The following is a 12150-nucleotide window of genomic DNA, read 5'->3' as shown; positions in this document are numbered from 1 at the left end:
AGAATCTGTATGTACTTTCATAATTACAAAACATGTATTTCCTATGCAAGTTTTTGGAAGACTGTATTCTTGACTTTAACAAAGTTAAGGAAAAAATGTTTAACTTTATCTCACCATAAATTCATGCAAATGTTTAGCTGCAGAAAATATCATTTTGCTGCATGCTTTCATAGCATATTGTTGAGATGTAAACACTGTTTCTTTGCAAAATCAATTGAGTTCACTTTTTCTTAAAGCAGATTCAGTGCCTTAATAAAGGTATGTATTCAGGAAAAACAGGCAAAAGTACAAAACTACCACACTGTGGAACATTTTACTGTAGTGGGACTTCTCTCTGAAGAGAAGGGGCTTTTTTCAGTTCCAAACTGAACTGCTACATTTAGTATATCAATTAGAAGTGATTATTTGTCACTGAATGACCTTTGACTTTAAAGTCATTAAATTTTATAGAAAGTATTAAATCACTTTGCATTGTTAAATATGGACAAGCATTTAAAATATGAAAAATACAAAAAACATCTTACAAATGCATCTACTCAAATTTATATTCAGTAATATGTACTCTCTTTTATTCTGCAAAATGCAGTATAGTTTTATAAGAGAAAATTTAAGTGTGCATCAAAAGAAAATAAGTGAAATTACTACTAATAGAAGAGACTCTTGGCATCTTAATAGTTTCTTTATTCAAAACTGTTCCATTAATTTTTCATTTTTATTTTTCTTCCCTTGACTTTTCAAGAATTTTAATTAAGCATTGTTTTTCATATTTATAATAAAATTAAGATAGTAATCTCCTTGCTGATTGCAAGGAAGTTTAACCATAATAATACCAAAGTTGGTACTGACTGTTGTCATGTCCCACCCGGGGGAAGAGGGAAGTAAAATCGTGACGCCGAATATGTCATGTGAAGGGCGTGAGTCTCGTGTGTGGCTAAAGGAAAAGAGGTGGCCTTCCTGTTGAGTCACGAAGTTCAGAAAGGACCCCCTTGCTTTCTAAACTCCTTCTCAGAGAGGAGTCTAGGTGCGGCTGGATCCTGTCTTAGTCTCAGACTTGGTCAACAGCTTATGTCTACAGGTTATGAGGATGATAAGGCTAGCCACACAGCAGAGTCAGCATTTGCCTGTCAGGTCCCTCTCCACCCCACTTGGAGTGACTTAGATTTGCAAATTCCCTCGGACTAAATTAAGGTGAAATGCCACCAAACAATCAGTTAGGCACTTTATTTGTGGTGGAAACAACTTGAACGTGGAACACATCAACTTGAAAAACTTGTAAAGCACAAAAAGGTTGGCAGCAGGGGCCCTTATTGGAACATTTATAAGAAAGAAAGGAAAGGGAGGAAAAGGAAAGAGAGAGAGAGATATCACCACCGTTGGATCCTGCGATGACAATGACAGGCGTGGCAATCCTCCAGTGACATGCGAGCACTTGGTTCCTCGGGGGTGTGTCTTTTGTACTCTAGTCCCGCCTCCGGTTATGCCCCTTCAGGGCTCATATGGTTCTTGTCCTAGAAAGTTCTCAATCTTCTGTGCAGGCACCGCAGGCAGGGGTGGTTGCAAGGGTCTCTTGGGTGGTCATAAGCCCCTTCCTCAGATAAACTTTGTGTCACCTCTGACCATATATGGCAAGTCATTATCTAAAGTACATCAATATGGCAGGTCGTTATGTAAGGTACATCAGAACACAGAACTGCACGTCCTCTGACCCGCTCTCCACATCCTGTGCTAGCCGACTCCTGCAGTTGCCATGCAAACCACAACTTGCCTCGCCACAATGTTTGAGATATTAAGTCTTTCAGTCTCTCACAACTGCACGGTGCTATTTATTAAACTGTACAGTGTATGTTGTCTATGGAGGCTCAGACTTGTGAAAAACACTAAACCTCAGTCTACTACAATAACACACAAGTTCTATTCATTCTATACAATATATCTTTCTCAATGGATTTATGATTTTAGTAGGGTAGAGCTTAATGAGATTGGTGTGGATTAACATTACTCTGTTCACTGGACTCAAAAAGGCACTCTTAAGTAGTAGTTTGTGAGCAGGTTGATAGTTCATCAGTCACAAGAATACACTGAAGGAATTGCACACCCAGACAGATCAATTCTTTTCTTATGTTCAAAATGAAGAGGTATGAGTACAAGGCTTGGAGCTTTCACCCAGAAAAAAATCCACACTACTATATCCAGCTGGGTGGAAGGTCAATAGATATGCTAACAGACATATTGATAACCACAGTGTAAGAAAAAGTGCTGGAGCTTTAAGTCTTTCAGTTCCGGATGAGATGGGCAATAGGGAATTAATTGTTTTTATTAATCTTGGATTTGTTTAGCCGTGCAACAAAGGAAGATTATTTTCTTAACTTCATGTATCTTGGAAAGATGGGTATTTGCTTTAGGACCATGATGATTGTGAATGTGAGGTCTTAGAATCAAACATGTTTAAGGCTTACAGTATCCTCAAGTTGCTTTCACGTAAAGTCTACATCATCTTTATCAGTATGTATCAATACAAATCTGATATTGGGACTTCTATCCCCAAATAACTGAATCTAGAGTTAACACATATCCTTTTGGATAATAAAAGATATGAAGGAAAATGCTTTTACTTTACAGACTATCTGACTGAAATGGAACTTTTTTCCTACTTCTTTCTAAAGAAAAATATCTTGCTAGCATTTTGAAACCTGTGAACTTTAAAAAACCAATTACAAAAACAATTTCCAAGTTTCCAAAATAATGAATTGATTTTAAGATGTGCTGAAAGTTGTGCAGATTTCATCCCTGACTTTTGTTGGAGTTACGAATGACAGAACTCTTGAAAATTGAACTGTATATTGATTTAAGATTAGATTGAGGAGCCCACTCTTTTGCCCTTCAGATTGGAATATATTTATCAGAATACTTGGGGTCTGTGTTTGATTTTCTTTTCCAAGAAGGTAGACAGTTCATGACATATTGTTACTGTGTATTTCAAATTAATTTTGACTTACTCTAGCAGTGGATTTGTGTCCTTTCATCAGGTTAGTTTACACATAGCATTTTACAAGATAAGACAATGTTTCCTCTTAACATAATGGTGCAGTTTAAAGAAGATAGTCTAGTTAAAGAGGTGCCCTTGCACAAAAAATGACACATAATGTGCTGGAATATTTTAAAGAATAAATTTTTTAAAAATTGACACATTTGCCAAATTTTGCATTCTGGTGCTGGTGGGGGAGATTTTTAATGTCAATTCAAAATGAAAACAAATTTCAACTTCCTATAGGGACAGTAGCATAGTTCCAGTTTTTAACCAACTGTATCAAGATCATTGTTGGTTAAATGTTTTTCTAACATTTATTTGCCTTTTTCTGAGCAACACAAAAGTCTAAGTTAAGCTTGCTTCTTCTCCTGTTCAAAGGTATTTCTGTAATGCTCTGCTTATTTTGAAGAGCTGATTTTCTCCCCTTAACATTTGTTTGTTTCCTCTGGGTCCCACTATTGTAGCTTCTGGTCAGCATCCTACTGAGTCATTTATTAGACTTTTAGTACTTGCAAATACAACTTTATGGTGGTCTTCTGACTCTGTCAAGTACATGCTGTAACTCTTGGTAACTCTACATTGTTTTAGCTGTTCTCTTACACAGTTTCTCAACTTTTTAGAATCAGTTACTTTGGACTGTTCTGAGGTCTTATGGATCTGTTGTCTTTCTCTTTCTTGCTGTTAGTATAATCTTTTCAGTATGTTCTAAGCATGCCTCAATACCGTGGTGTTTCACTTCATTCTCCAGGCTGTGGGTTGTTTTCATAAGACTTACTGCCTTGGATTTCCTGCTGCTTTCACTATTTTATGGTAACATTGCTAGATGCAAGGGCTCCAGTTTTCAACTCCAGTGTCTGTAGGAGGGCAAGGTTTTATGTTGTTTCAGCAATGTTACCTAGTTTTGCACAATATTTTCATGACTGACTGCAGATTGTTGTATAGTAGATGTGCCATGGGCTGCAACAGTTCTAAGTTTGATGACCTGGTAAATAAAGAGTGTGTCCCAATTACAATTGTGGGTTTGGGTTGTTTTTTGTTTGTTTGTTTGTTTGTTTTCTGAAGAATATACTTTCTCCACAGTACAAAACATACATACTAAGTATCTGTTTGAGCCTGACAACTTTATTCTTCTTTACAAAAAAAGTTATTCACTGCAGTTGTCATAATTGAAGACATTGGAATTAATTAGAGGGAGGGAGGGAAACTTCACATGCAGTTTTATAGGGCTGAGCCTTCAGGTTTTTGTATGAAGTTGGACTATACCTTAATAAGTTGTCATAAAATGGTATTTCTGATTTATTGCCTTTCAAAGCACATAGCTGCAGAACTTCAGGAGAACATTCTTACTCGGGAAAACTTTCCCCAGTTCACAGCTAGGGAATCCACATACTGTTAAGGTTGAGATAATTTCTTTTAAGATAATTCATTCTTGCAATATGCTCTAAAAGACCAGTCTTACTAAGTAGCATATGATAATATGCAATTTTTTTTGAATGAGGTTATCTTGCTGATTCATGGATTGGGTCAAAGTTTGTGGTAGCTCGGATCTGATCTATTAGTGACTTCCCTGTCTTCCTCAGATTCTTACTTCCATGTAAGTAGCTTATGCATGTATAATAATTTGCAATGGATTCAGAACCTTTGTTTCAATAGGCAGGTTGGCTCCAGTTAGATGGCATTATTGTATTACATTGTTTAATATTTCATAAGACTTACTGCCTTGTGTCTTTTACAGTGTTTTTTAGGAAGTGTGTCCATAAATAGCCTGTCTCTTCAAAGCTTTGTTACAGACAGGGCTTCTCTGCCTCTGAATGGCTGATCAGACGATCCTGCCACAAGTAATGGGATGTTTGTCAGCAGGTCTGACATCTACAGCACCTGCAGTCTAACACTATACTCTGATTGGAGAAGAAAGCTCTTGCTGAGCACCCTACATCTCATCCCTACAGAGATTACCAGAGTGCTGCCCCAGTATTGATTTTTATCTGTAGAACTTAACCTCTCTTACTGTCCCACTGAGTTTTGGGTTGCAGAGATCTTGATCACCAAAAATATGTAGATCTAAGAACTACTTTCACTAAACTTCTGTGTATTCTTGGCAATGTACAGGCTCATGCTAGTGATTTACTCAATTCTTACTATTTCATAAGTCTCAGGATAGATTTAATAGAGTGGAGGAAAAGGTCATTGTGAATTTAGAATTGATTCATTTGTACATCAGTGTCATCTAGATCATATAAATACACTAAGAACTCCCTGAAAGGAAGATTTCCCATGGTGTGTTGAAAATGAAAGCACAGTTTTATATGCTTTTTTATCCTTCACACAGTGTTAAAACTATGCCATATGTAAATGTGCATATTTAAATTTAAATTTAAATTTAAACTTTATTTTTCATTTGCTGGAACACTGTCTTTAATGTTAGGGGGATATGGCATCATTGACAAAGGATTCACACAGTTTAGAATTAAAATTATTAAGGTCCCAGTTATGAAACAAACAAATACTGGTTAAGTTCCCTCTTGCTTTGAAATAGGCTCTTGTATTATTATTTTTTTGCATAATCAAGGAGTATAATTTAGAACACAAATTATAACTAAAGCAATTATATGAGAAAGCTATTGTTGTGGTGTAAGGATGAGATTTTAAACTTCCAGTGTCCTAAAATCTTAGACAAGACTTCCAGGGTAGCCTTGATTCTGTACAATCTTAAATACATTTCAAAAACAAACAAAAGTGTCTGTATATTTTAATATAATGTGCAAAATGTACTTACAAGTCCACTGGAAAAATCATGTTATATATAACTCACTTCAGTATATGTTAATCCTCCATTTGGATTTAAATACATAAATTGTAACACAGAATTCTAGATAAGTAGTGATATTAGAAAAAAAAAAACATATATTGTGCAAAAGCAAGCACAGTTTATTTTTTAAAAATTATATCTTTGTGTTGCTTTTTTTGTTTTTTTTTATACTTATTAGAACATTATGATTTTTGTTAATAATGCTGGTATTTCTACCTTTCAAGACATCATGTGACTGAGATGTAGTAGCATAGCTTCGATATAATATTTTCTTAATAAGTTTACTGAAGCTTTTTTGGATGATACTGTAACACAAGTAGGGCTGGAACAGAAGACTCCGTTCTGGTGTTACAGACACTTAGGATGAAATTTGATTTGCATGTATGGCTGCTACATGTCTAAACTCCAATTATACTTGATGGAGCTCTGTCAAATAGTCAGTAGAGTTAAAACAGTGCTTCATCTTATCCTAAAGCAGTCCACTAGAGGCTGATCAGCTAAATCACTGTTTGGGCCATGTTTGCTCTCACTGGATCAGAATCAAAAGGGATTTAAACATTCTGAATTTCAGCATGCAATGTCTAGTATATACACAGCTTTGTGGAATAAAGTTTTCTATTTTACATGAAGGACATGCCTCACAGATTGAATGGGAAGGGTCCCGTAATGGCCACATGTTGAATGAAAAGGCGTATCTTTGGAGTAGGGGTATACCAGACTTAACTAGAAGAAAGTAAGTGAGTCAAAGAAAGTAGAAAAAAATCTTCTCTCCTACATTAATACATCTATTTCCAAGTGTGAGCCTTTTAGTGAAACTGATATACCCAAATCAAAACCATTTTCTATATTGATTTTAGATGTCTCATTTGTGCATTCATTACAAGCAGTTTTGACTCTTGCCGTCTTTAAAGACTGTTGGAGGTAGTGATGGAAGAGGGAGACTTGGGATCAGTACTCATCTCATGATGAAAGGATCCAAGCACAAATTTCCTGCAGCACAGGAAAGTACTGTATTTCCTGGTTTGTGGGGAAAGCTAACTGGAGGAGCACGCTTAATGCTTCTTGCATTATTTCTGGTGGTATTTGTTTTATTTGTTTTTCTCAGATGATTTATAACATTAAATGCAGAAACACACCCAACTCTTTAAGTTTTTCCCTCCTAAGACAGTTGCTGCAAATACAGGCTGACAGTTATATTCCTTGGTGCTTACTTTCCCTCTGACCTTCCTCCTTCCATCCTGTTTTTGAGTGAAGGAGACTAACTACTGAGCCTTATCTGTGTTCAGTATCTCAGATTTGCTTTCAGGATATCAGCTAGGTTTACTCTACCAAGATTTAGCTGTGGGGTATGAATTTTATGAGCCTCAGATGGATCTAAGTATGACATACTGGTTTGGAAATGGCAATTTAGGGGGAAAAAATAGTGGAACTTTTAGAAGGAAACTAGAGAAGCATACACATGAAAGAATGGAAAAACTGAAGGAGACTTAGCAGTAAATTTGCTGTGATATTGTCTTTGATTTTACAATAAATCCATATTTCAGAAAGACAGTTGGAATATATTAGCCGGTAGTGCAGTGCTCAAGACAAACAAAAGATTTAGCCTCCAAACAAAGTGAATGTTTTAGAATGTGGCAAGGTCTTAATTGGCAAGATTAAGCCACGTATATGTGGCTTAATGGCAATTATTAAAAAACAAAAAAACCCTCAAAACCTTCAAAGTTACCAAGACAATTTTGTTAAATACAAAATTATGACTTTTTAAAAATTCTAATGCTTCTGTTTCCTCATGTTCTAATACCAGGTCAAGGACAAAAAAAAAAAGAGTTTTCCCTTTCAAAAGAGGGCAATATATAATATTTTCACTGTGATATGTTTGTACTGTATCTGCATGGGTAAGAATTATACAAATCCATTATTGTCACTGTTTTGTTGAATACTTACTGCAGTGAAAGTGATCTGTATTTGCATTTCTGATAGATACACTTTTCCAGTCTGGATGGCTGTTAAATTCTTCATTATTTTAGCCTATATCTTGCAAAAAAAACCCCAAGCTATTCCTCTTTGAATTTGTTTATTTTATAGCTAAAACAATCCCCTACTCAAAAAATACAAAAACCCCTCAGAACTGTATAACACGTAACCATGCCTTTTTGTTTTACAATTGCCAGAGGTAGTCTTTAAAGGTTAAAAAACAAACAAACATAACTACAAAACCCAACAACTACAGCAACTACACGTTCATCATTGGCATTTATCATCCAGCCACTGCCATATACATACTTCTCTTGTTACTGAAAGTTGGGTTGTTGCCTCCAGCTTTTTTCTTAGAGGAACTTATCTGCAGCAAGTGCACTTAGAATTCCTCCATCATTTCCTTCCTTCACTATGTTTTTTGTCCTTTCATCTTCCTCTGCCTCAGTTTCTTCTTTTTTGCTGTTTTGATCTCCATTGATCTATTTCTTTTCTCTTTTAGCTTTTACCTTTTCCTCTTTTCCATTTTATGTATTTTAAGAAAGGAAAAGATTCAGATACAAAATTCAAATATAGAATCCTAATGGTTTACATGGTTTAAATGGAGCTCAGAAACCAGTAAATGAATGGTCAACTGAAATTTTAACTTTTTTTTAACCAGGAGAAAACAGTAAGTTTTTATTCATAGTTTCTTAATATAATTATAATACTATTCAGCATAAGAATGTACCAGTTGGTGCAGTGACATATTATTCCACAAAAAATATATACATTTAATTTCTTCATAGTGAGAGGACTTTAGGCAAATTTACCAATCAGACTTCTCAAGCCGTAGGTGAATATCCATTAAATACACCTAAATATAAGACACTTTCTTAAGTACTTTCTATGCACACATTATAGAAGACAAATCAACATATTTGTTATTACCTCTGCACATACATACACATGCACTTTCACACAGAGACATGTAAAATAAACGACTGAATGTTTTACCTGCACAATCTGAGAGCACATAAATATAGCAACATAAACTCATTACTATTCTCTCATTTAATTCAGGATATTTCCTGACAGGAAAAATTCATAACAGAGCATGCATTAGATGAGAACATTCTGCACCGTGTAAAAAAAAAAAAAAAAAATCCTACAATTAAATCTCCACATACTTTTCTTACCTTGTTTGTTCTACAAGTTAGTTCCCAATTCCTTTCCTAAGAACTATCAGGCTTATTCAGTATTACATTGTCAAATGTATAAATCTAAGATATCAAGGTTTATGTGTAGATATTTTTCCCTGGAGGTTGAAAGTGTCTGCAACTATTGATAGTATATCATACCTGACAATGTCCTTGGATGTTGTCTTTGTTTAGGTACCCTTTTTACTTTTTTTTTTTTCCCTGTTTTTTTTTTCTTAGTTTATCAGGTATTCTACATAAATTATCTTTGTGCAGACCCTGTGGAGCCTGATGGGGTTGATAATGAGGATGACATAAACCCACATTTACTGCACAAAGAGACAAGAGCTACAGAATAATTTATGCACTTACAGTTCTGGGCTACCTCACAGAGCATGTTCATTTGCTTTGCCTTGAAACATAGGTGGTCAAAGTTTCTTTGTGCATGATGCTCACTGTTTATTTTCTCTTTTAAATCTTTTCTTGGGTACCTTTTCTACTGGGAAAATGCCAGCTGATAACTTATAGGCAAATAATAGAAAATTCTAACAAATTCACAGACTGCATAGTGAAGTGTATATATATGGGAAAAAATCTTTAGATTATTTTAAAACTATATTAGTATTTTCTGAAAATTATTAAAATTCCTTTCAGTTTTCTTTAGCAATACTATAGATTTGGTGTTTGGCATCACAGGAAATAGAAGCCTCCAGGTATTTACATAATAAATTAGTGTCAGCACTTCATTTGACACTCATTTAATTAACTCACTTTGGTATATTACTAAACAGGGGCTTCATATTATAAGTAAAGAGCGACTGGGGAGAATAGTAAATGGAGGACCAAATCATCACACATATGTTAAGATGTACAATTCTCAGATTTCAGGAAGATTATGTTAAAGGGGAAGGTTAGAAGTAATTCTACTTATTGGAATTTTTACTTAGTATGGGAAATATGATAGGATTTGCAGTAAGTTATTATAGAATAAAAAGGTTTTCAAAGTGTCATGTGGCAAAAATGGCACTGGGGCTAATTTGTTAGTTAAGAAGCACCACCACAAACAGTCAAAACCAAGATCATGATCCTTCCTATCCTCAGCTCAATTTGGCCTACTTTAGCATGTGAACATTGACAGTCTGACTAGATCCACAATATAGTTAACAGACTCTTTACACAACCTTTTAAACATAGCTTTCAATTTAGCAGGCAATCTCTAAGACCTCTTGAGGTCTATCATGAACCTTAGGGTGTATATCAGTATGTCACATATCTATGTGTGAGTAATTTTTTTTAAAGTCTAAGTTTCTTAATAATTAAACCATACAGCAGTATGAAGAGCAAAAGTTTAACTACCCTTTTAAAATATGGCACTATTTGCTTCTAAAAATATCACCCGTAAACCTTCAAAAGTAAGGATAGGTTTTAGGCATCAGATCTACACGTGCTTAATGCTCATCTGTTGTACTAGAAAATAACGTCAAGTGCTTGCTTATCACATCTCTGGTTATTTCTATGTCTCTATGCAGAATTTGACTTTGCATAAATATCCAGTGTTTTCAGTAGGAAGTAACTTGTTTAAACAATTTTTTCTCATTCCTTACATTTTCCAGTGTTCTTATGAGATAGAACATGCAATTAAATATTGAGTTTGGTTACCTGTCTCGTCTCCGTATCCAGTGGAAGAATGGTTTAGACAGAGCTTGTCAGGTTGGCCAGACCTTTTTCATGCAGCAATCATCTCAACATTTTACTCTTCATTTATTTAATAGGTAACTGTTATCACTGTTCCAGGCTCACTGGAAAGGATACAAGTGAACAGGTTGCAACATAATGCAGATGTTCTTTTGTAAACAGACCAGTGAAGACTGCTGGCTGGAGGGCAAGGAACCTCACAGGTTTCTGCACTGTCACATTGACTTCATGATGGATTTGAGCAGTATAAACCAGAGTTACTGAAACAGTATTTAATCACAAAGTCACAGGAAGAACAGTTTCACAAAGCCAGAGGAGAGTACATTCATATCATAAATGCAAATAAAGCAAAAGAAATAATGTTGCTGCAGGTTTGCTTCCTATTCCTTGCCCAGATTTTGGCTTTTTTGCCAGTTAAACATGTGCTGCATATATATATATATATTTATTTTTTTCCTCCCAAAGAGAGATTTATGCCTTAAACTGAATAGTTAGTCCCTCTCTCGCCTTTTTGATTATAGGCCTTGCTATTTTGTTTTGCTGTGATCAGATGCCTTTTCAGTTAATTGTGCCTTCACACATATCAGGAGGAACTATAGTCTGTGGAAAAAAGAAGATAGGATTGGTCAGACTCTTGGAAATAATGTAAGAACAAAATTAAAAAATTAAATTCAGCAGTTATCATTAGGAAATCTCAGAGTGATTCTGTGCTAAGTACAATTCTTATTTTCTGCCTGTTTATTATGCTATGAAGAGAAACTGGTGGCTATTTTTATGACATTTGGTTAAATGAAATGCGAGTGGTATTTGCCCTATGGCTGAATTTCAGTAAATTCATATGTAAAAACAAATCCATGTTAAAAAATATTCTAACACTTTTTGGGAAATTTTGTTTTCCCAATGTTGCACATATTTTGAGAAGAAATGTACTGTTTCCACTTGAGTGTATCATGTAGTGTTTAAAGATGATATACATAAATATAATTTTGCAAGTCCTCCTAGTTACTGAAACTTTTAATCACATCAATATAATAACCTTTGTGCATGAAAACATTTCTTACAATTTACTGCAGTTTTCTTGTGATGAAAAGCTGTATGTAATGGAGAAATCCAAAATGCTATATGAAACTTCTCATCTGATCAAATTATTATCTCAAGAAAATCTGACTTTGATCAAATAAAAGAATTCCAAGATTAAATCTTAACTTGTTCTGGATCATACACTGTATCACCTCTTCTTTAGTAACTGGAGTCTATTTTCTTTCAGCCTCCATTTAATAGACTCTACTAGTTTAGAGAAGAAATAAGGTCTATATTTTTTTTTTATCATTTTTGAATGTTTTTTATCAATTGTAATTGTATCATGTAACATAAAATGCATGTCTTTCCCAGCTTATTTTAAGACCTCTCTGGGTGTTCATGTTCACAGACTTCAATCAATATTGAAATCACAAAACAATATACAG

General features: G+C 34.7%; 1 protein-coding gene across 1 annotated transcript in view; it reads left to right on the top strand.

Annotated features, from left to right (window-relative positions):
• CSMD1 (CUB and Sushi multiple domains 1) overlaps positions 1-12150 on the top strand; it is a 1308402-nt gene that overhangs the window by 871695 nt on the left and 424557 nt on the right. The window lies entirely within an intron of this gene.

This window comes from Ciconia boyciana, chromosome 3 (assembly GCF_034638445.1).
Source record: "Ciconia boyciana chromosome 3, ASM3463844v1, whole genome shotgun sequence".
Lineage (NCBI taxonomy): Eukaryota > Metazoa > Chordata > Aves > Ciconiiformes > Ciconiidae > Ciconia > Ciconia boyciana.
Note: the sequence above shows the minus strand (reverse complement) of the source record. Positions and strands in the feature narration are given on the sequence as shown.